General features: G+C 34.9%; 1 pseudogene; it reads left to right on the top strand.

The window, feature by feature from the left end:
• The first annotated feature begins 694 nt into the window (after positions 1-694).
• On the top strand, positions 695-2,470 carry LOC149141081 (L-type lectin-domain containing receptor kinase IX.2 pseudogene; annotated as a pseudogene).
• The last annotated feature ends 24,747 nt before the right edge of the window (positions 2,471-27,217 follow it).

The raw sequence follows: 27,217 nt of genomic DNA, 5'->3' as shown, positions 1-27,217 counted from the left end.
ATTTTGGAAATATTTCAAAATTTAATTATTCAATTTAAACTTATCTATCATCCAATTATGAAATATTTATCAAAATAAAATAAAATTACATAAAGTATCTTATATTGCGTTCTTAAAAAAAAAATGGGTAACGAATAGCGAGCCGCATTCGCACCCAAAGAATTTCGCACCTATTTCTAAAGGTAAAATAAAAGAGACGGCGTAAAAGTCGTTGACCAAGAACAGCAGAGTGGGTTTCAAAGAAATTACTCGGCAAGGGAGGGGCGATTTCCCAGAATACTCGGGCGGCAAAATCGATTGCAGGCAGTAGAGACCGAATTCAGGAAGAATAATCACAGAGAAGGAAGAAGCAAATCAGTAGGTGATGGCTAAGGGCAGAATCTCAAAATTTTTATTAATGATTCTCATTAGTAGAAGCTCTTTAGTTTTTCTTGCACAAGCACACATGCACTTCGACTTCCCCTATTTTAATGAGAGCAATCATGCTGATATTGCCACTAAAGGGGATGCAAATGTATTGGAGAACAGATTATATCTTACAAAAAGCACTGTTACTGACAATTTTGATTGGAGCATTGGTTGGGCTGTATACAAAAATCCAATCACACTCCGGAGTAAACGTTCTCAAAAGCTTGGCGACTTTCAAACTCAGTTTCAGTTCATTATAAACAGCAGATTACAAGATGGCAACAATATTTCAACTTCCGCAGATGGGCTTACTTTTTTCATGGCGCCATTCGGGTCTGAGCCTCCCGCTAATGGCTCGGGCATGTGGCTGGGTCTGTTCAATGAGACCACCAACGGCAGAAACTCTACACAGACAGTCGCTGTTGAATTCGATACATACAAAAATGCACAACCCGAAGCGTACCATACCGCGAATCCCCATGATCCGAACGATAATCATGTTGGAATTGATGTCAACAATATTACTTCCGTGAAGACCTCCTTGTTGCCCTCGGACCTGCGGCTTAATGGCAATATAACATGTAATGCATGGGTTAACTATAATGGCACAGAGAAGATGTTACAGGTGTTTCTGGCCGCCGATGATAGTTCCAGACCCCCGGACCCGATTTTATCATACGGAATAGATCTTTCACAGTATCTTCCTGAAAAGGTTCTTGTTGGTTTCTCGGCTTCAACGGGGCTTTCCCACCAATTACACAGTATCATCTCATGGAGATTTTCAATCCAAACTCCTTGGACTGATCGTGGCATTAAACTCTATGTAATAATCGCCATTTTTTGCTTGGTTGCAGTCTCAGCCATGCTTCTCGTTTTATTCTGCTATGTAATCAAGCAGATGAAAACCAGATCATACAGGTTAGAAAATAGCATAACTCTTGGCCGTGAAATAAATTTAAGCGTACAGGGGTGGCGTGCTCGTGAATATAAATATAAGGATCTCAGGGCGGCCACCAATAACTTTAGCGAAGACCAAAAGCTTGGCGAGGGAGGGTTTGGAAGTGTTTACAAGGGTGTGTTAAAGGATTGTGAGGAAACGGTGGCTGTGAAACGAATCTCCGCGGGATCGAGGCAAGGAAGGAAAGAGTATTTGTCTGAAGTCACCATTATTGGTCAGCTCAGGCACCGCAGCTTGGTTCCATTGTTGGGATGGTGTCACGAGAAATCCAACGAATTGCTGCTGGTTTACAAGTTCATGTCCAATGGAAGTCTCGACAAATACCTCTTCAGATCCTCAAGTACAGGACCGCATCCGCCTGCGCAAGAATGGAAGGTCAGATATAGAATAGCCTGTGATTTGGCTTCGGCACTCACGTATCTCCACGACGAATTTGAACAGCGAGTTGTGCATCGAGATATAAAATCCAGCAACATAATGTTGGACTCAGAGTTCCAAGCGAAGCTGGGTGACTTTGGGTTGGCTCGCATATTAGAGGACGGCCATACTTCGCTTTTCACTGCGCCGAGCGGTACTCGGGGGTACATTGCAGTCGAGTGTGCTATGTCGGGTATAGCTAATGCAGAGACGGATGTGTTCAGCTTTGGAGTCGTTGCCCTAGAACTTGCTTGTGGAAAGCCCGCGTTATATGGGTTGGGCCAGTTGTCCAGCGGTTGTTACTGGCCGTTGGCAAAATGGGTATGGGATTTATATGGCAAAAACCGCCTGCTGGAGGCTGCGGACAACAAATTAAACGGTGAGTTCGTTGCAAAAGAAATGAATCAGCTTTTGGTGGTTGGGTTACGGTGCTGTCATCCAGACTGTAAGAAAAGACCCAAAATAAGACAGGTACTTCAAACGCTCAAATTTGAAGCTCCACTGCCCAATCTTCCGCCCAAGATGCCGCGACTGCTTCCTTTCCAACGCGAATTACCTTCTAATTCAACGGATCGGTCTCAATTTCATGATTCAGACCCCAAGGCTGTTACCGAACCGGGTTTGATATGCGAGACAACCAACGTGAACCTCAACGTGGGAGAGCTTTCTGTCCGAGTAACGGTTTGAGTTCCCTGTGACATTTTCAATGGCAAAATGTGATTGATTTGGTTCTACTTTCCATAAACGGTACCGCTTCTTTACCCTCGTAATTTCGGTACCCTTAGGATTCCTCACTCCGTTTGCAGCATTACTTTGTAGCATGCAAGTGGACATCATTTAATCACTGCGATACTTTTGTAAATTCTAGTTCGACTAGTATATGTACTTGTAAACATATAATTTTAATGTTTGTGGATGTTATGGTGATTCAGTGGAAAGTAATATCATACCATTTGTATTTTGTATTTATAATCCGAGATAGATATATATTTTGTATTTATATTGCGAGATAGATATAGGGAGAAAAATGAAATAATATATTGAAGATATATAAGTAAAGAGTTTTTATATCTAAAAATATAGTTTAAAATTAATGAAAAAATGGATAATACAATATCTAATAAAAGTAGAGGTTTTTGAAATTGGAAAAGTGTATTAGATTTCTATATGTGATTTTTAGAAATATTTTCTAATATGTAATTAAATTAAAAATATTGTTTAATATACTATGAATTTAAGCCATATTTCAGAAATTCATTTAATAAAACCTTTTAGTGAATATATTCGGTAGATCGTTTTCATTGTGTAAACTTTGTTGGTTATCTCTTTGCTCGTTTGTTGGAGACTTTGGCTGATTTCTTTAGGGTTTTCTGGTTTATTTGGGAGGGGATTTAGATGATCTTTATTTTCTTGGACGGTTTTGTCTAAGTTTGGTTGCTGGTTTTCTTAGGGTTTTCAGGGGGCTTCTTAAGGTTTGACCAGTCTCATGCATCGTTTCGCAGCCTGATGGACAAATGCCCAGCGACAAGACCGTTGGCGTTGGAGATGATGCATTCAACACATTGCTCAGCATTATCATTTCATCTTGTTCACTTTAATCGAGTATTTTTTTAACAGTTGGTAATTCATCTTAGGGCTACCGAGATTTCTCATTTACATTCGGCTTTAAGTAATTTATCCTCTTTCACATCCTGTACATAGTCCTTTTTGCCTTACCTGGCTTATATCCAGACTTGTCAAGGTTATAATGTGAAAGTTTATTCTTGTACATAGTCCTTTTTGACTTACCTGGCTTATATCCAGACTTGTTAAGGTTATAATGTGAAAGTTTATTCTTGACATTGTTTGCTTAACATGACCGACCATTCTTACACACAGTTTCAGCTTGGAGTTCACCTTTCAGATGGAAAACCCCGAACTCTTTTCCAGGACTTAGGCCCAGAACGACCATGGTATTCTCAATAGAAAAGGACAGATTCAATAATTTCTTGCCTCACGAGACAATGGAGTTTCACATAAGTCATTTCCCTAGAAGCTTTTACTTATTAGTTGTATTATATTTGCATGCTTTACCATGGCGATTGTCAGCTTCTCTCTCTGCATATGGGTAACCCCGCCCTTTCTCCATAACCTCATGGATCAACACTGGCCCATTTGTGTGTGTAGCTTTGATGTCCCTGAGAATGGTGAGTAGATAATCAATAGTGTGGTCATCAGCTGGACCAATATAATAGAGTACCAGCTCCTCAAACAACGTGGAATGGGAACCACTGATCATACCTCCTAAATACTCGTTTACTTTTGCTGCCAGTTCATGCATGGGGGCACAGCGTTGTTTGGTAACGCCGTACAATAAAACAGATCACAGACGAAAATATAACAATGTCGTTATTGAAAATATAACAATGTCGTTATTGATGTTAATCGATGAATGAAACTGCTACACATGAGAATAGTTCCAAACCAGTCTCATTTGAAAAGTGAGGTGCCTTGAAGTGACTCTCATAATTTAGGAGGAAGAGTGAATGGTCAGAGCTTGAGAAACCATTGATGACTGGTTTATTTTTTATTTTCATCATTGTAGGCCTTTTCCCCTTTTTCCCATCAACTTTCCTTTTTCTTTTCATCAACTTGGATCAACCATTTTTTTCCACATTTATAATTATGGTATTATTTTTTAGATGTGATGATGGTAGAATTCATAAACTAATGCGAAAAAGGGTGATAATTGAATAAGTGTTGTTCATATCATTATTTTAATTGGTATAATTATCAAATTGAATAAGTTTGGTTAATATAATATTGTTAAAAAAGATAGAATAGACGCTGAGCGCTGACCCAAGAGCACCTGAGATTGTTACTTCCCTTAATTAAAAATAATAGTATGGTCATAAGAGCAAAATAAACTTTTAATTTTTTATGGCATAAATTTTTGAAAACTTATTTTAATAAGACTTCAAACTTTTCCCTATTATGTTTAGTGTGTGATTATATTAATGTTATTGTTTAATTAAAATATTTTTATTTTTATTATTTTTGCACAAAATAATTTCCAATCATCATCTAATATAAAAAATATGATTATAAAAATTATGATAAGTTAATTTTTATAAATTTGGTGAACATTTTATTATAAACTAAAAAACAAATTATTAAAAATAATAAAGCCAATTTTTAAAGAAATTTATTGGTGAGTAGATAATTTGTTTTTGGAATTAATGTCATATTTATTATTGGTTTTTAATAAATTTTTTTTAATTAAAGCTCAAATAAAAGAAATAGAAAAATTGGTATAATAGTTCATTAATATGTCTTAATATATTGTTATGAAGAACTTTAAAAGTTTAGTTGTTAGAGAATTTGGACATAATTTGAAGTGTACCACTAAAGGGGAAGCTCCTTGTGATTGTTTGGTCTCATTTGTTTGCTTCAGATAATCTTAGTGTGACTATAAAAGTTAAGAGACAAAATTATTCTAATAGTGCAGGGAAAAATATGGAAACACCATAATTAACATGGCATCCGTGGTGGACATTAATAATATTTATCCTAACAATTTAAGAGAGTCCAGAGGGGATTAATTTTTGAGGTGTTATTGTTTTCAATACATATTTTATTTAATGATGTGTGGAACCCTATCTGAAATGTAAAACGCAATTTCATTATAAATGCAAGTTCCATATTATGCTATCTCACTTACGACGATTCCTTTGCAACATTTGGTGCAATTGCATAGGAACGAAAATCACGTCCATTTCAAAATGTGAATTACTCGCTTATAAAACAATTTTTCCCCTATGTGTTCTTTTATATTGTTTTCTCTTGGTTATAACTTTCCCTTTTGGCCCTAGTGTCAGAATTTGCAGGTACCTATCAGTCCTTTCTATTGGTACAATTATTTAAAGTTTAAGTGTGAAAGGCCCATGCTACATTTTTCCAAGTTCTAACTTGAATGATGTTGTGTGATTTTTCTAGAAATATATTTTTACACTTGTGAGGTGGATTATTGTGCTCCTTGCCAAGATAACATGAATTCAAGTAAAAATCCTTCACAGTTTTCTAAATATGGCATTGATGTGAGAACATACATACCTGTTCAAGGTTGTTGCTTACTCTAGCGATTCTTACATGACTTCATTATATTCCCAACACACTTTGAGTTCAATTTCTCATTTCAATCAAACAATATATCTCCTCTCCCATTTATAGTGTGTTTCCAATGCTTGTCTCTTTAATGACATTACAAACTAGAGTTATCTATCTAATTCTTGATTTCTACTATTAATACTCCAAACATTTATTTGCATGATATTCTAATTTATACACATGCATATAGATGTAAACACATTTTCTAATATATGCTCTCTATACCACATTGGTTTTTGAATATTTTCCAAATAGGTAATGAAAAACATCCAAAAAAAATTGAGTAAAATTGCAATGCCCTTCTTTTTGTAGAAAAATGTGGAGGATAATGTATCCATAAACTATATACCAACCTTGCAAGGATTTACTCTTTCTACAAAGAATCCCCAACTCTTAACAACATCATCTATTTTTCCTATTGTCTCCCAGGCTGAAAGTCTGCAATAAAACCTCTTCTTATTTTACCATTGTTCTGAATCCAAAGTTGGGGTTAATGGTTTGAATACATTAAGAAATAAGAATATTTATAGACTAGGATGACATGGTGAGATACATATTGCATTATTTTGACATTAAATAAATTAGGTTGAGCCAGTTGCTCAAGATTAAAATTTTGCAATGAATAAAATCTCATAAATAATGGCAAATCCTCCTAAATTTTCTCAAGACTTTGTTGAGTAAACAAAGTGTTATTTAAGTTTTTAAAGAAACTGTATATTATCTAAAATATGTCATCTCTTCATATTTTCAGTAATTGGAGACATTCAATGAAGGAATAAATAAAAAATAGTGTACATATGAAAACATACCTCCTTCTCAAAGAACCCAGATAAGTCAAAGATCATTCCAGATATAATTATTTGTTAGACTAGCCATGAATTTTTAAAGCCTGTAATATACCTTATCATATTGGTCGATAAGATTAGAATCTTCAAAGGGAGAGAAACTTGCTAGTAATTTAAAGAGAATGGCCCCACAAGACCAAATGTATGCAACCGCTCCATAATAATTTTGGCTAAGAATTACCTGCAAGCCATAGCAATATGATGTAATTCTCATATATAATGAAAGGCCTATGATGTAATTCTCATATAGTTTTTGACAAAATTAGAGGAAGAATTTGATTTGTATAACTTTGGTGTGATATAATTTGTGGAACCACAAGTTGTAGAAAGTATATGTCTACACATAGTGTATTTAAATACATTATTAGGATCTGTAATATAACAATCACAGTTCTCAAGATCCATTCTTAACTAGGCCAACACAAAATAAAATCATATTGGTCTTTGAAAATGACCAATATAACAAAGAAAATAAAGGCAAAGCATTAGGCCTTTGATGTTGCTTGTTTTCTTGTACTAAATTTTTTCTTAAGAAAATTGAAGTCTTAATTTCAAATCAATGGGTAGATTCTATGTTCCATTTTACAGGCATATATTCCATGTGTTTGTCACTCACTGGCCTCTTACCCACTCAAATTTTCCATTAGGTCCTATACAAATATCACTGCTACATTGATCATTTGTTGCATAAGATCACGTACCTTTCCAAAGTACCTTAAAGGGATTGATTATTTCCATTTTTGAAAATAAAAATAAATATTAATTTCCTTATGATAGGAGAACCATTATTTGTATATGCTTTCTTTCAAATAGTATATCCCCGTTTTTGTTCCTTGTGCAACATAAATTTAATTTCCTCATTGTCGATTCCTGATGTAACTAGAATTATCTAATTCTTGATTTCTACTATTAAAACTTAAAAAAATTTATTCTCATGATCTTTGATCTCCATATTCTAAATCATAAGCTCGCGTTCTAGCTACTATTGGGTTACTCAAAGAAGTCCACATGCCTTACTTCTTGTTTTCTATATTTATTTCAAGAGAGGCATGACTAATGGAAAGTGCAACAACCTAGTCTTTTGCATACTTCAGAAAAAATTTGAAATCTTCTTTACTCTGGACAAACAAATGTTGAAAAAAAAACCTCATACATAGTGTTGGACCTCACATGTATTTTAGTTCACATAGAACACCACTTTAAAATTTCTAAACTCTTGATCACAAAATCAAAATTTGGAATGGGGTGCAATACCTAAATCTTAATGAAAAGCATTTTCATAAATCATTTAGAGTCAAGGTGTTGTGCATTACCTTTATTTTCAACATATTCTCGAATATTGGCCTGGTTGGAATCTCCCTTAAACATAACATATGATAAAAAAGAAATGCTTGAAATGTCACTTGATTCTCCCTTGATTCTACCCACTGGTTAAACCCCTGAAATCTATTAAATGTGTTGCAAGTTCATAGTGTTATTTTGAGAATCATAATGAACATAATTCTACTCTAAGAGAGGTCTAGGAAATAACTACTTTAACCAAGCAATGCAAAGATGCAATAGGTTCTACTAAAACGGTTTCCTTTTGTTATTTGATTCTTTGTAGGTGGTTGAGTTCAAAAAATCTAAACTATCACATTCTAATGTACGATTTCTTCCAAATATTTGAATATCCCTTTAAATGACACCATTTTACAAACAAAGATTCTAAAATATATCATGGAAACACAACAATTAATGTTCTAAACATAAATAAGAGTCCATTCATATTGAGGAGCTAAAAGAGCTTGCACACTGGACATATGCAACCAGAAATATGCATCTACCTTTGCCTAGATCAAATAATGGAGAAATTTGTCACCAATGTAATGAACCCACACCTTTGTACTATTGAAGCTAATACAATGATTTATGCTTTATGATACTTGATACACAATGAGCCTCAACACCTATGCAAATAATATATCGGAAATAATTTATTGACTGTTGTCACAAGTTTGTCCTTTGCTAGTTTAAATGACATGATAGAATGTGAAGCATCACACTGGTTAGTAGACGTGTGATGACATTTTTTAAATCTAGAGCAACATATGACACTCATATGTCTTCATCAACTCTATAACCAAATGATTCTTGAATCTTAATGAATAGAAATTTTATAAATCCTTCCAAATTAAGGTGTTATGCATTACCTTCATTTCGAAGATATTATGGAATATTGACCGGGTTGGAATCTCTGCGAAACATAACATATGATAAAAAAGAAATGCTAGTAAAGAAACAAAATTGCATAAATTTTTTATTTATTTCTTCTATCCTAGTGTTTCCGATGCTAATGCCTTAAAACATTTCTTTTGCAACATATAATGCAATTGTCAATTTTATTGTTGTTGGGTTGTGTTATATTCTTTCCACATAGTTAACAGGGGGTTTGAAAGGCACCCATAACCCCACTTGATGGGGTCCGAGGCAGTGCCCCGGAAAATTTTTGGTTTTGGACCCTATGTTAGGTTGGGCGGACCGACCTATGGTTTTGTGCATGATTTTCACACACGTTTTTTGGATGTGATGGTTTTCGGTCCATGGTATTGGACACGATGGTTTTTGGTCCATGGTATTGGATGCTTCGGCATGTCTAAATATGTATTGTAACATTGAAAGGAACATAATGAAAAATCAAGTTGGTAGTCCCGGTTTTGGGATCCAGGGGAAAATCTCTGTCTATATGTGTTATGTTCTCGCATTGCTTATTTTCTGTGTTTAGAATTCGTATGCAGATAATTTATGTATGGGGTTAAAACCTACAATTGTTTGTGATATGTTTTATGGTGATAAGGTAATGAGTAATACATTTATTTTTAGAAGTATACCTTAAATATTTTTTGATATGTTCATGGTTATATAGTGACGAGTAATATATTTACTTTTTAGAAATATATTTTCAATTTCCTAAAAAAAACGTTGTATTGATAATTTTTTTTTAATAATATTAGTATTAGTCATAATATTATGTTCTTCGCTTCTAAAATAACTTATTTCGTATTGAAGTAACGTTTTTATCTACCTTCTTAATTATAATCATATTATAAAATAAATATTTTGTAAATTTGGAATAAGAATGAAGTGGACTTTAAAATTTTATTTACATGATCATTTTTATTTAAAGTTGCATGAAAAATGGGTAATATTTATGTGTTTCAAATTTCTAAATTTATTATAATTATAATCATATATATCATGGAAAATTTTAGGGGATAATATTTGCAACGGGGCTAATTTTTCATGGTTTTTCCAAAAAAATGATTTGCCAATTTCCATTATTTTCTAAAAATGATTCACCCAAATTTTATAGTATAAAATTATACCTCAAAGATTGCCAAAATTGTATAAAGATTGTATATAAAACTATTAGGAATTTTCATGTTTTTATAAAGATATCAACAAAAAAGTTATAATTTGCAAATAGGGGAATAGTAAAATTCGCCAAGATTTCTAAAATTTAAGTCACATTTTCATACTTAAAATTCCCCCCCCCCCCCCCCCCCCCACAGACACACATACTTTGTATTTGGAAGAATTGACACATATTCTTGTGATATGGGCTGATTTTAATTGTTATTACTATATTTTTTAAGTGTTTTTTTATTGTTTTTTTAAGATGTTAGTTAATAGAAGGAATTTGAATCTTGGATCTTAGAATTTATATAATACTTTATGACATTATATAGCAAATTAAATTACACCCAAAATCTATTTATCACTTTATTTTAAAAAACACTCTTTTTTTTTTTTTTTTATACACAAATATTTAATAGCTTAATGTTATGAATATTGTGAAATTTACTTTTATTTACCAAACAAGGGAAACTTCAGAGTGGGGAAAAATTACTACACTTCAAAATGTAGGGAAATATAGCTCCTTGTTGTAAGTAGTCTCTAATGGAGAAGGTAACTAGCTCTAGTAATTTCCATAATCAAAAAATAATTGATGCATGGCAATATGATCGCCCCACCTCTAAGTATAATAGCTATGTTACTACAGTAATCACTCAATCATGTGGAACAAGTCATGACCTAGGGGCTAAAATCGATGGATAGATGCAAGGATAGATTATCATATTCCCTCCTTGATCTAAATCATGTACAGGGAAGACATAAAAATGATCATTTTAGTCGAATGTTGATAGCTAAGTGGAGGAAACAATGATGGGATAAATTTCTAGTATAAGTTTGGGAATCACGATGAGGTTGATTGGTTCCTCATATCTATTAGTGATAGTTTGGCCCATTATGTAATGTCCACACTAGTAGAACTTTCCATATTTCACGAAAAAATTATGGGAAGTTTTAGGTCGAAATTTCTTCTAATATTTGTTTTTATTTCATTATTCTCTATTTTTCACATTTTATCTATTGCATGAATAAGAAAAAAAATAGTATAAATCAAAGGAAAAATTAACCCTGATAGTATATATTTCATATTTCAATCCATTTTTTTCACATATATTGTGACAAAATATCTAGTGGAATAATCATGATAACTTACAACTAATATTGGTATTGAAGTAGGATTCTTTGGGTATTTTGTGGGAACTTGCAAGGGATCATATTGATTTAAGAATAATTTCATAAATCCTCATCCATAGTTGATGAATTAGTTTATGATAAAGCTTAAGATATGTAAAATTAGAGGTTTGTGTGACTATAGTGCAAGTTACACATATAAACCATAATGTGATCCTCCATGTGGCAACCCCAACCAATAATCTTATGTTGCTCAAAGAAGACGGAGGCTACAACACATATGTTTGATCCAAGAGAAATTGGGGGACCAGGAAGAACCAAAGGAGTCTAGGGAACCCAAAAAAGAGTAATTGACTTCAAGTGTTGTCAACCATTTGAATTCCCTCTTCAATATCAAAGCGAAGGTAGATTCCAAGTCACATCAAAATGAACTCAATGCTTTGAAATTAAATCACTAGTTTTAGCAGTTATAGGTTTACCTTTCCATGCATAGGATTTTGAGCTTGGATTTTATCATTAATCTATCCATTATCTTAGGTTTCATCTACTCGTAGCTATCTATGGTAATGATAACCAAAGTTATAGTGAAATAATAAAACTCCATGTCCCTAAAAAGTTTGGTAACCTTAGACCTGGAAGATATTATTTTTATGACTTAATCTTAAAATTCTTTAATAATATGCTACGTGGTTGTATTGCTAACACATCATGTTTACCAACTCCACCTGTTCATTCAACATATGAATAGTGTGCTAGTTGTCATGTTGGTTAAAGGATTATTGTGCGTCCATAGCCTTTTCTTCTTCTCCTATACTTTGAGACCTAGGTGAATCCAATTGGTATGTAGAGGCCTTTCCCTTCCCCTTCCTTTTTGTATATGTATGACTTGGCATAGAAGTCCCAAAGATTCCTTTATTTCTTATTGAACAAGCTCTATGTAACCATTGCGAAGTCTAGATGCAATATTCTAGTGCACAAGAGCACCCTATCATCAATCAAGACTAGACCCAACACCGAATACGAAACCAAAAACCCATGTCGAAGCCCACCACTAGAGTCTCATCTTGGTTGAGAGATGACAAAAGTTGGCATACACTTGAGACTAGGAGGGAAAAGAAAAAAATGTTTAGTAGGCCTACATATTTTTAAACCAAATCAATGTTTCCTATGATATACATTGGACAATTATTTTGTTTTCCATCCATCTGAATTATTTCAGAGGGAAAATTTGAGGAATCAACTCAAAGGATCATTTTTACTAGCGAGACTCAGTTTGGAAAATTACAGTTTGAATCCTTCCATGAGCATTTTTATGTATCAAATGATGTTTTGGAGGTTAAAATTTTCCAATTTATTGCCATGCCATTTTACCCTATTCTATTCATAGAGACCTTTCCAACAATGCAAGAATCACCTCAATTGGATTATGTATGCAAACGTTATGCCACTTGGAAATTTACCTTCCTGTTTTGGCCACCACATTGCAACTCTGGTTAAGGGTTGAAGGAGTCAAACCTAACCATTGGTAGGCTATTGGACCATGTTATAATCATGCCACTAGGAGGAAGATGGGTTCCATTATTTTCAAGTGTAATTATTTTGTTGATGAGTAGCCTAGCCAAGATGGATAAGGAGAGAGCACATAGATATGATTTGGGCACTATACTAGCCCATGACCCATAGGCCTTATTTGTACGTGTGGATATTTTCTACTCAGGGAAAGACAGTAGAGCGATCTCGCCTTCGAGCTGGGTTTTCTCCCAAAAAGGGTTTCCTATGTTATATTTTGTGTCAAATCATGTTTTGTGAGTTTTGATTTCATTTTTCTCTAATTTCTACATAAATATAATTGGACGCATACACAATAAACAATAATCTACTAGATATGTTGTGACAAACAGTCTAGTGGAATATCCATGGGAGTTTATGGATCATTCTATCTTGACCATGAAAACCTATTATTCCACTATCTTCAACAAAATAGCATTCATAGCCTAGACCCAAAAAGAGAATGACTAATATCAAACCCACACCCATATGAACATGGAAATTAGAAATGGAGGGTAGTACCAATAAATTTGTGAGGAAACCAAGACATATCAACATCATGGAGAAAAACACAGAGAGTTCCAGGAAAATAATTAGTGGTTGAATTTCCCCCATGGGATAATTTTCCATGTATTTTCCCAAAAACAAATTCACCAATTTCCATTTTTTAAAAGCAGGTTCCCCAAATTATATTGGAAAAAAATTATTTAATATTAAAAATGACCAATATTTTATAAAAAAAAAATGTTTAAAATCCTTATAACTTGGAATATTTTTACAGAATTGTTACCAAGCATTTTACGTTTTGCACATCAAGGACTAGTAAGATTCACTAAGGTTTCTACATTACAAGATAATTTTTCATCCTTAAAATTTCCCTTAGGATATAAAGGGGTTGGGGCCTGTGGGGATTAAGAGAAATCTTTCCCTCCACCATAATCATCCTACAATTATCTATTTGGTCATTGGAGTTCACCCTAGTTAATATTCTAATTTCATTAGCATCATTACACGAAATGACATTATTTCACATACTCTGAATAATAACCCTCACCATTATCACCCTCACCATTATCACCTAATTAACCTTTTGTCGTCCCCTTTATATCGATGATTACGTTTTAACTATTGTATACCTTGCTCATATGGAGGATCACGGGAAGAACTATACATGTAAGCCTTTTCCCTTCATGTGGTGGAGACACTGATGGGTAACATCAACACCTAATATAGGATATATATTTTTGATGATTTTTATGTTCATTCTAAAGTTAATTTATGTTATAAATTTAAACTATAAATAGATTCTTAATATGAACCAAACAAATATAATTATTAATAATAACTTAATGTTACAACTTAATCATATGTGAATACTAATATAGATTTTCTTAAATATTTATAGGTAGAATACTACAAATCAAATGAATTATTATTTTTAATTAGAATTTGAAAAATCAATTAGTGATTATGAATATAAGTGTATAGAAAATTTTCATCAACTAAAAAGGAAATGAAAAGAAAATGAAAAGGAAAATGATGAGAAATTTATATTAATGGAAGTGCTGGAAGGATAACATTTAACTAGCACAACTCCATAATAAAAGGTGGATGATATACACTAATTGACTTCAATAGTTTAAAATGTTGAAAAATGGTCTTGATCAACATATATCAACCATTGTTAACTATGTTGTTGTGTTAAATGACAATAGATATGTATAGGGATGATGAACATATTTCTAAATTAAAATATCATTATATTTGATATTAAAATATCTGCAACATTTGATTATGATTGAGTATGTTTGACTATCATTCACCATGGTTGAATATGGATGACCATGATTGATTGATTATGTTTGACCATGATTAAAAGTTCTTGAGTTTGGTTCGCCATGATTAACTCCGTGTGACTATGGTTGATTCTAATTGACTTTGGTCAACTATGTCAACTATGGTTGAATATTGTAAACCATGTTTGAGAACGATTAACTATATTTTACTATTATGAACCATGGTTGAGTTTACTCAAATTTGATCAACATTTCTTGAATAAGTTTAAATTTTGTTGATTATGTTTAAATATGGTGATTTGGTTCACCATTGTTGTAAAATACCCATTGTCTAAATCTTAAATTTTCTATTTGTACATATGAAACTATATATATATATATATATATATATATATATATATATATATATATATATATATATATATATATATATATATATATATCTATTTTGGCTATGGTTCATGGACACCTTGGTCAACGGGTGGGCGCTGCGTCCACGAAAAAATCTAGGCTGATCGACCCCAAAGGGAATCTAGCCTTGTGGCCCGCTAGTAAGGCCTAACCCAAAGGGCTTCGGGCAGAATGAACCTTGTGACCTCCTGAACGACGAGGCACTGATTTTGACCAACTGAGCTAACCCTTGGGGCTATGAAACTATATATATATATATATATATATATATATATATATATATAACATATAATTATTATTTTAACCTGATTTTTAAAAAAATTAAATTGATAGGATTTCTTATGAATTTATAAGGTTGACTGACATAAAACTAGTGTATTCATATAAATTAAATGACTGATATGCACAAATAGGCATCAATCTATAATAAGAGTTAAAAAATTTATTTCATAATAAATTTCACATTGCTAAAATTATGCAAATACCATAATAATTAACTAAACCAACACAACCATATAAATTAAATAGCCGGAAAACACCAATAGACATCAATCCATAATAAAAACAAAAACACTTACACACACTTCACTATGGAGATTTGTAATATGTAAATAGGCTTTGTTACAATACCACGGGCTAATACTATGGCTTATAAAGAACACATGCCCAAAAACCATAACTTATTTCATATGACACTTGTTCAGATGATATTTTTCTTAATTAATCAATTTAATTTACAAGGAAAAATGACATTACTACTTTGAAAATAAATTTCAACTAGTGTTTTGTGTACAATGTTATGAATATTCCCTACTATCCACCTAATAATTATTAATAGTTACATTAAAATTCTAAAATCCCTATTCTAAAATAGAAATGTTTAACTGCAAAATTATAACTTTATCTATAACTATAATTATTATTATTATTATCATCATCATCATTAATTATAAAAATAACTAATATATAAGTTATGTAACCACCTCCTCCCACATTTACACTCTTTCACCGACTTTCCTAGGGTAAGCATGAGCTGAGGGTCACTATGATAAGTTTCAACCTCCTTTATGACCTTAAAAAATGGATTCAAAAACTTAAGACCTTACTGAGTTCCCTCAGGTGCTACATGACCTTTAGGAGCAACCCAACCCCTCCATGTGTCAAACCCCTGAGATGATTGTCCTTTCCACTGACTTAGACCCCTAATCACTCCCTTGCCAATCCCTCCAAGCAATTGAGAGCCTCCAAATCACTCTCATGAGCCTTCCTCAGTGCAACTATAGCCTTTTTTGTTAGTGCTATGCCAGCCACTGCGTGGCTTAAGGCTATTTTCTAAGGCTAGGACCCAATCTTTGCGCAGAACTCCTTGAAACTTCCAGAACTCATAAAAGGTATAGAAACAATTCTTGTAAACTAAAAATGAAACAAATACCTTGCATAACCTTCCCCAACTGGGACTGACATTCTGTCAAATACTTGGTAAAATTATGACCTACAGGTCATAAATACAAATCTAAACATAAGGAGCTGAAAAATTATCTGAGGCTTAACAAGAAGGGTCACTACCTTCTCACATTAGCTATCATAACATCAATTAGGTATTTCATTCATTATTCCTTCAATTACAAGTATAAATATGAAAAAATCCATGAATAAGAAGTATCAAATAACAATGCTTATAACCAAAATATAATCAGATAAATAACAATGATAGAACAACCATTAAAGCCACATAATGATAAGTACAATTAATCATCAAAAGCAAGCGAACTTAGCTCTTACTAAACATAGGCAAAATCCAACCAGGTTCAAGATTTCCATGTACCACCAAACCATAGATTCGATGAACCAAACCTTTCTTTCAGATAATCACCCCCATGCCATATTCCAAGAATGAATATGGGATCTCATGGGATTAACCAATCCATAAGCAACCAAGGGAATCGATAGGTTAAATCACCTCCACCCTCACCATACCTTGACCTCATCTAAACTGATAACAAAATCATAAAACCAAACCAATATTGGATGCCTGAGAATTTCTTCTCTAATACCTTGAGGAATTTTCCCGTCTCCACCATCAAGCATGACCATGTATCTCGCCATTACCTATTAAGGGATTCCTAGGCCTTTGGGAATTTTCCTGAGACCATATCACTTGGATCCAAAATTTTCTATCAATCCAAATCTCAAGCCAAGAACAACCCCATCACACCATGGTTATACGAAAATGGTAAGGTGATCCATGTAGCTCTAGACATGCTCAGAATTCAATAGTGGCTATGGAATAGCTCAAATATCAAAGTCCTTTTATTTCTCTCAAACCAAAACCAGATCATAGTACTCGTCGGCGTGATTCTAATGATGCGAACGACACCCAACTCTGAGTTCATATGATCCATATATTTGCAGTCAAAGTTCAGGTCAAACTTGGCCAAGTGGCAGGCTTAACGAGGCTTAATGAAATCCGGCCACTGGAGATGGAAAATTTGTTGCCTACTTAGTTTTCATTGTGACCCTTAAAAACTGACGGATTAATTTTCAATAAGTTGTTTAAATAAAACAAAAAAATTTATAAAAATAAAGGGGGTGGGCCTTAACCCCCACTACCCCCCAACACATTTTATGTTATACAAAAATTAAATATAGTCAGTGGGTGGTCAAACCATGTCGACCCCAAAATAGACATATGGCACAACAACCAATCACTTAGCCACCTCCACAACAGTCATATATATATAGATATATATATATATATAAACTGCACTATATCGTTGCCAACGTATTACTAGCATGCTCCAATGGGTGTCGAACCCGCTCTTCTTAACTACTGACCAGTCCACTGGCAGAGCAGCATGCCAACATTTAAACATAAAACAAAATGCCACCGCATACAACCAATGCAAACATCGTTCAAAAAATTATGTCAAAGGCATCAAGTGCTGATCGCCAACAGTTATCAGAAGTCATTGTTAAACATGCTAAAAATAGTTTTAAATAAAATCACAACAAATTACTATGTATTTTGGGTAGCCCTAGGATTGGAACCTGTGTCACCCCCAAACCAACTTGGGCATCCACTAATAGCCCAATGGGCTCATCATTGTAAAGTCAACCCTCACCAATATTTAAACTCGTTTAATTCATTTGACCAGGGGCATAGCATTGAGGTCTGCGTGGAACCATGAGTAGGCAGAGGGGGCATAATCATGAGCGAGGGGATTAAGAGGCATTGAAAAGATTCCCTTAAAGGGCTATAGGTGCTAGTGTTAGAATTTGACAAATTGATAGTCATTTTTGCACGTTTTCTTGCTAGGAGTCCAACTGTATAGTCAGAATATCCATATGAGTAGCAGAAATTTAGGTGTCTAACAACAAGGAATCTTTGGAGAATCTTATATAATCTAAAAGATTCCCTTGGAGGTTGATTTTTGACTAAGGCAAAATGATGCCAATTGTATAGTCATTTTTCACAGACTTTCGCAAGGAGTGCAGTGTTGTGCTTAGAATCTTCATCCGAGCAGCAAATTTTTCAGCAATCTTCATGAAGAAATGTTTAAGGGAGTCTTCAATATTCTTGAGGGTCTAGAATTTGATAGTGCCAGAAAGGGGCAAATTTTATAATCGTTTGAAACGATTTCATGGTAGGAATTCAACAGTGGTGTCTCTTTCAGTAACTTAGCTTTGCATTTTTTAGCCATCCACAAAAATGGAGGTGCATGATGTAGTTATGTCATCTTTTCTTTTGTTTTGCTGAGATGATGTCTTTGTTGTTGGGATACCTAATTACAATTTGTTAGGAGAAATTTTAGGTCTAAAATGTAGTGGAAATAACAAAATAAGATTACATTACATCATAAAATTTTAGAGGAAAAAAAAACTACTTTTTCAACTCGTATTTTCAACTTATCTTCCTATGGGTTTACAATGTTGAGTTGGAACATTTGTTGGATGAAATTTTGATTGCTTGTCCAAGGAGTACACATGTTGCATACTTTCGATGGACCCTGCTACATGAAAAACATTATTGTAATCACATTTTTTCATGTATTTCTCATTTTTCGTTTAACGGGGTCCATCAAAAGTATGCAACATGGGTACTCCTTGGATGTTGAATTAAATTTTCCATCCAACGAGTGCTTGTGCTAGAAATTTGAGTAAAACGTTAGGGAGATAATTTGAAAATACAAGTTGAAAAAGTAGTTTTATTATTTTATTATTTTTTAATCTTTTTACCTTTTTACCCCAAAAATGGTGAATCATCCCCCATGGTTTACATCATCATATTGAATCCTATTGGTTCTTATAAAGTTTATTTTGGTTGTACATTTTTCTTAAGAGACCCATTTTAGACCTCCAAATTTCTCTAATGATGCTGAGGGGTACTTGTATGCTACATCATGTCAGATTTTATTAGCTTATTATGTTGAAGGAATGCCCATTTGAGTGATAGTTCTTATAGGAGGACGTCTCATGGAGAGACATGCCACTATGGTTGAGGGTATTTATCGTTGTAATGACAAAGAATAAACCATGTACATCATCATCACTTGCAACATTTAATGAAGTGACCTCCCCACTCTTGACACCAGGACCTGGAGAGGTAACCCACAATAGGTGAACTCTGTTATCAATGAGTTTTGTGTCCTTTGATTTGATGATCATCATTATATTTCATCTTATTTAAAGAATGCACATGTGTATTTTCATGCTCTTTTAAATGCAATTCTACTAACATCACAGAAGTAAAATATCTTGGTTAATTATGGCAGTTGAAGAGATATATATCAAGTTTGGCATCAGAGTGATCTTCTCATTGATGTGAATTGTGAGTCTGAACGATTGATTGTGCAACAAGAAATAAAATGGAGGATGAAAACGATATGTATGAGGCCTTCTATAGGATGTCAAAAGTGGTAGACATAATGTATGCATATTTTGAGGAGAACATGGCAAGAGGGGAATGCAAGAAAGAACAAAAGAGGATGATGTTCCATCTACCCCCTCGAGTTTACATTCATCTTCATCATCATCTTCTCATCATTCAGATGACGAGATCAACTAGAGCCTTCAAGTAGAGAATGCTGAATTGAGGATAATTCTACAAGAAGAGAAAGAAGAGAAGCAGAGACTGCAGCTTCAGCTATGAGCCATGGAAGAGGCCTTGGAAGAGTTGAAGCATAATGAAGGCTTAGCAAAGCCATCATCACCTATTTCAAAATCTATAGTTGAGCTAAACAGGTTTGACCATTCTTCAATTTCATTTTCGCATAACGTTATTTTTGTTGGAGACTTGGAGGTACCCATTTCAGAAACTGGCATGAGACTCCTTACCAAGGTGGGATATAAAGGAGGAGGACTTGTTGTTAATGGCCAAGGGATGACTCAATCATTGGAGGTTGTTCAAAGACCTCGATTTGCGGGTTTTGGGTACACTAAAGGAGAGTGCTCAAAGGTGTCAGAAGCTTCCAAGACATTGTTGAAACCGTCAAGGAAAGAGAATGATGGGAATGCATCACCATCCTCACATGATAGTGCACACTATAGAAAAATATCTAAGGCAAGCTATCATCACCATAATCACATCAGAGATAGTCAAGAAAAGTATAAACAGTCTCAGTATTCTAGATTTCATTTTTATTGCAAACATATTGTCAATGATGAACACAAATCATGACAAAGGCAACCATGTAGTTTTTGTGGTTTACATAACCATGTGGTTGTTGAGTGCTCGAAGAGAATGGAAGCAAGAAAAAGGATTAAGTGTGAAAGGCCTTCTTCACACCAGGGAAGGAATAAAGTTAAGTAGGTCTGGAGGAAGAAGAATTTTTGCAGTCATTGCAATAGAGGTGGACATCAAAAAGCCACATGTTGGAGGATCCATCCAAAGCAACGTCTCAAGGACAAAGCACCCATGCAGGAACCAGTTGGAAGAGTTGTTCAACAAGTGAATCTTCCATAGGGATACGATGACCCATCCACATTCAGGAGTGAGAGATGGTTTTACTATAAATGGTAGCTTGTCATGGCCTCATTTTGTAAATCACGTGTTGCAATTTAAATTGTAAAAGTGATGATGATTTTTCCATTGCTTATTAAAGCAGCAATGGTGTTTATGGACTTTATTGATAGTTATGGTATTGAATTATATTCTGATGTAAACTTGACCAAACGGTGTGTCTTATAAACTCTTGGCAAGGATGGGGATGCTTGGGTCATTATTGGTCATTGAGCATGTAATTTGCAAAGTTGTACTACAGGTTTGTAGGGGATGCAGGTTTTGTCTCATCACTTATGGCTCTGAAGAACATGGGTGAAAGAGAAGGAAGTATGACCTATTAGGACACTTGTGGTGCAAAACATGTGGCACAACAGTTGCATATTATGTTCATGCTTTTGGAGGACCAAAAACTCCTCAGTGTGGAGGAATAATCCAGGTGGCTCCAGACAAGCTCATAATTCAATAGTGGCTATGGAATAGCTCAAAAATAAAATTCATTAGAATTATCCCAAACTAGAACCATATTTTAGTGCTCATCGCCATAATTCCAACAGTGCGAATGAAACCCAAATCCAAGTTCGTATGCTCAAGATATTCATGGTAAAAGTTTGGGTCAAACTTGGCCAAGTGGCAGGCTTAATGAGGCAATAATTTGGCAACGACCCGACACATTGAATCCAACCACCAGAATGGGAGAATTTGTTGCCTACTTAATTTTCCTAGTGACCCTTAAAATTTGACAAATTAATTTTGTATAAGTTGGTTAAACAAAACAAAACAAAATATAAAAATAATGGGGTGGACCACAATCACCACCACCCCCAACACATTTTATGTTATACGAAAATTAAATATGGTCGGCAGGAGGTCAAACCCTAGTGAACCAAAAATAAACATATGGAACAACATCGAATCGCCTAATTGCGCCCGCAACGATCATATATATATACATATATATATTAAACCAAATGTATATTGGGTGGGTAGGCCACCTCTGGCGGACCCACCCATCCCCAGCAGAACCTCGACTATACCATTTCCAACGTATTAACTGCATGCTCCAGTGGATGTCAAACTCACCTAAATTAACCATCTATTGATCCACCAAGAGAGAAACATGCCAACATTTAAACATAAAACAAAATTCCATTGCATACAACCAATGAAACGACATTCAAACAATTATGTCAAAGATGTCAGGTCTTGACTTACAATGTTTATGGGAAGCCATTACCAAACACACTAAGAAAAAATGTTAAATAGTTCATGCCAAACTACCATATATTTTGGGTAGCCACGGGATTGGAACTTGGGTGGCACCCAACCCAACTTGGGCATCCACTAATGGCCAAATGGGCTCTTCATTGTAAATTCTGCCCTCACCAATATTTAAATTCGTCTAATTCATTTGATCGAGGAAGAGCGTAGAGGTCTAGGTGGAACCATGAGTAGTGTAACAGCCTTGGTGAAAATTCCATGTAATAAAAGTTAATAAAGGCAAAATAATTCCATGGTTAAGGGACACTTATTCCAAGTTGAATGTTGGTTAAAGATATCCTAGTGGGCATCACTAGATGTGTTTATGGCTAAAGGAAATTGGCAAAGGCATTAAAAAGGTAAAAAGTCATTCTTGACACATTTATTTATGAAAATAAAGGAAAATAGGAGAAAATGAAAGTGAAAGGTCATCGGTTGCATGTGAGGAGGACATTGAAGGAAAATAATGGAAAATGAAGAAAATAGAGGCTTAACGGATAAAAAATCTTATGCGGATTAGTTGGTACCTTTTGTTAGTTCAGTTTTGGAGCTCTCTCATTATTCTCTCTTTCTCTCTCTCACCCTTGGACACTTAGAGTTTTATTGGAGCACTCTAGCTTTGGAGCAAGGAAGGAAAATCAAGCAAAAGGAAAGGAAGGAAAGCAAGGATCAATAAAGGAATAGCAGGATCAAGTGGCTTCAGCAGGAATAATTGTATGTAACATATTGCATCTGTGATTTCCTAGCTGGTTTTGAAATGCATGGCTTTGCATGTTTGTGTATGGTTCTCTTGTTGTCGGTGGCATGGTTTTGCCAGATTATGACCGTGGTTTTAAACCTAGCCTTGCATTTTTTTGGAAAACCATGGTGTTATGGTATCATTTTCTTTATTTTGAGGTTTGTAATTCTTGAATGGTTTCAGAATCTAGTGCAAAGGTTGTCTCAAGAAACTTCCCAAAGGCTCAGGAATCCATTGACCTATTTTGGTGGGATACATAGTAAAGCCCAAGGGAGGAGTCTCGGTTTAGGGCCTAGTGAACCGATGTGAATTGCAGTAAATCCTTAGAGACCAGTGTCTCTATTTACGACCTAGTGATATGATGTGGATTGCAGTAAAGCTTGAGAGACAAGGAGATATAAAATTATTTAAGGATAGTGATGGATTCTGGACGTATTCCTAGCTTGATTTGGTTTTTTGATCTTAGTGTTGTTTTTGGTGAGATCACAGTTTGGTGAGGGTGGTGGTGGTTTAACCTCTGGATTCCCTTGGTTTCTCTTGGATTGGTTTAGCCATGAGATCCCATATTCATGTTTGGAATATGGTACGGGGGTGATTAATTGAAACAAAGATTTGGTTCAAGCATGTCTACGGTTGGGTGGTACATGGAAGCCCCAAACCTATTTGGATTTTCCTATGCTTAATAAAATCTAAGTCCTCTTTCTTTTTTACTTATTTATATGTGGATTAAAAGGTTTTAATCATACTATTATTTTCATGGCCTAATGTTGGTTCTAAGCATGGTTATATGATTGGTTATTGTCATGGTTATTTCATGTACTCACTTGTAATTGAAAGGATAATGTATTCAAGACCTAATTGATGTCAAAACAGTTAAGGGAAGAGGGTGGTGATCCTTCTTGTCAAGCCTCATATGATTTATCAATTATTTATGCTCTTTCTTGTATTCATTTACTGTAGATTGCATTGATGCCAATTGTTTGAAAAAATGTCAGTCTTAGTTGGGGATGATCATGCCTAGTCCTCAAGTTAGATTTTGACTGGTAATACTTGTTATTATGTAAATCATGTATTTTGGAAGTGTCATTGGATTTTGGGTAGCGACATTGGTTTTGGGCCTGAAAAAGTGGCTCAAATATCAGGGACTCTTGCACAACACTGAGAAACTTAGTCTCTAGACATTAGCATGCCATGTTGTGGGAGCATCCAGGGTTTTCTAGATGCTATCATGCCCATATCATGGGAGTGTCCAGGTTTCAAGTGGTCTAAAATCTCAGTTGGAGCCAGGTTCTGGTTGCCAGAAAGGTTGGGATGGTTACTAGGAGTCCTGTTACTGATGTGGAAGGTATGTATATGTGTTTCCATCAATTCCATTTCCTTAAGGTCACCCAGGAGGTTGAATCCAATCATAGTGGCCTTTCATCACATGTTTATCCTGGTTGGCCGGTTACTTGGCTAGATGTGGGATGAGGGTGTTATAGAGAGGTATCATAGCGGGTTGTGCTCTCTTTGGGTCATATCTAATACCACATAGTTGTATTAGAGCATGGTTCACCCCTCAGACTAGATGGGTTGTGTGTTGGTCATGCATTCATGTGAGTTGCATATGTGTTTCTTGTGTTGGAATACCGTGTGCTTGTTGCATATGCATAGTGTTGGTCATGGTTATAGTGATGTCGCCATGTGAAGGAATATTGTTTCATGGGAAGTGTGTCACCATGGGTGTATGATTGGTTGCATGTTGGTTGTGTTTGCGTACTGTCAGTGTATAGTGATATGGTTGTTGTTGTTGTTTTGCATGAGGTCGGGGTATGTGTAGTTGATATGGTCATGCATTGATGACTAGACTCTAGCTAGAATGATGGACATATGGTTACATGCCTATGTGTTATATTTCTATATTTTTTCATGGTTATATTGTACATGTATCACATTGATTTTTTTATATTGCAGACAAGGTATCCTCCCCAAATTATAATAAGGTACGTTGATTTATTGTGATTTGGTTTAGCTAACATAGTATGCTTTGTAGGAAAGAGATCAAAATGGCTATCAATATGGTAGACTACAAATACTCTCCCTATGAATCATATGAGAAGCGTGGTGTTGGACACTCCTTTGATTTAGCAGACACATTAAGAAGCTTAATGGAAGAAATAAGGAGTTATAAGGCAGATAATAACAAACTCATGCAGGCACAAGATAAACAAGCAGAGGTTAATGCAATACTTCTTCAGAGTTTGTCATAATTGCAGCGAGAGGGACCACTTTGTATTAGCCACCAGAAGGAGGACAAAACTAATGGGGTATATGGTATGTAGAAATTCCCAGTGTAGATCACCTGGTAATGCAATGTACTAAAGCAAAACACTTGATCTACTTCTACAAACAATTTAGCAGAAGATTAATCGAACATGCAAAACATTAATAAGAACAAATATAACTGACAAGAAGGAATCAATCACACATAACACAGAAGAATTTACTTGGGGAAAGCCTCAGCCTAAAACCCCAACTCTGTATTATCATACAAGTGGAAATATAGCTAGTATTATAAAAAGAATCAGCTAAAAAGCTATCCTGCTCTCTCTATAATACCTCTGCTACTCATAGATAGTCAAAGGCCTCTATATAACCCCTAGTCTGCCCTCCAAGCCTCTTATTTCTTTGCACAATTCTGATTGGGGTCCAGTGCAACTACTTGTGTGAATTGGCCTCTTCACACACTCACCAACCTCTGATCCAAATGCGCAGTCCTGAAGGAGATAAATCCTCATCATGGATGAGCTTACTTTATAGGAAAAATATTAATCTAACTGATAGTACATTGTCCCTTCTTTGATCTCAACTAGGTCTCTGTCTGAACTGACATGCATGAGTTATTCATGAGAGAATCTTCAGTTATCTGAAGTACAACAGTTATATGCTAACATGCATTAACTAACAGAACTTACTTAATTTAAACAAACTGTTTAAATCAAATATAACTGGACTTGACTCTGTTAACTGAGCTAGCTAATTACAACTCAATATTACAACTCATCCTTATCTCTTTAACTGATTGATAAATTCCTTAATTAATAGATAAACTATTGCATGTCCTCACATAGACTTCAAGTTTGTTTTTCCTTAACTAATTAACTCAATATGAATTAATTAATTAATTAATTTGCAAACTGATGTTAATATCAAATTCAAATTTTACTTCCTATTTCTAGTCCAGGGATTGACTAAAATAGGAATCCATACTGAACTACTAAAAATAGAATGCTATTTTTAGCACTTCTGTTTTTCATTCCCTATTGCCCAATCCAACACTAGTACCCAAACTGCTATTTATAGTAGTGCTATTTTTAGCACTTCTACTTTTAACATTTCTTGTTTCCATTTTCAACACTCCCTCTCAACAAGAAAGGCTTCCTCTTAAACCTGATCCTATACCTTCAGAATGTTCTGCATGCAACATTGTGGTTGCTCCAGCAACTATTGGAACAAAAAAATCCCAACTAACCTCTCTATTGGGCTAGAAACATACTTTGATGTTGAAGCTCTACCTGCTGTTGACAAGTGCTCCCTCTCTAACCTTTACACTACTACAACATCTCCATGCATCTCGCACCATTACACACCTCTCTGTATCATCCTGCACTGGTACAACACACTTGTGCCTCTCGCATTGCTGTAGCTTGCTAGCTCTGCATTGCCTTGGGATTCCTACATTATAGCTCTCTCTGCCACTCCATATGCATCTGCCTCTACCCAATTAGTCAGTCCTGCTACTCCTCATTGGGGCTCTTGTAGCAAATTCGAATCAAAGAGGTTGGGTACCTCAAGGATCCTGGCCCTCCTCCTTGGGACAACCACTCCACATTGCCCCACCTCCTACCTAGAGGTATGGCAGCATATGATCCCTTAGCCCACCTGGCTCAAAGTTTCCCCCTACTGGAGATCTCTGCATGAGTAGATGTCTCTACTCGATCTCCACTCAGCTTCCTGTGTTGTGGCTGCTCTGCAACCTCTTGAAGCTGTTGCACCAATCGTGGCTCCTCCACAATCGTCTGAGACTTCTTCTGGCGTTGCAGGTTGAGAGGTAATATACTCTCCCTCTCATCCACCAAGTCTCCATCAGTTGCCTTATTGCTCAAGGCTTTGCATGCATCTTGAACC

Source organism: Pinus tabuliformis, chromosome X (genome assembly GCF_031772625.1).
Source record: "Pinus tabuliformis cultivar Carrire ecotype Pingquan chromosome X, CPIR1, whole genome shotgun sequence".
In the NCBI taxonomy this organism is placed as follows: domain Eukaryota; kingdom Viridiplantae; phylum Streptophyta; class Pinopsida; order Pinales; family Pinaceae; genus Pinus; species Pinus tabuliformis.
This window is presented reverse-complemented; position numbering and strand designations above follow the sequence as displayed.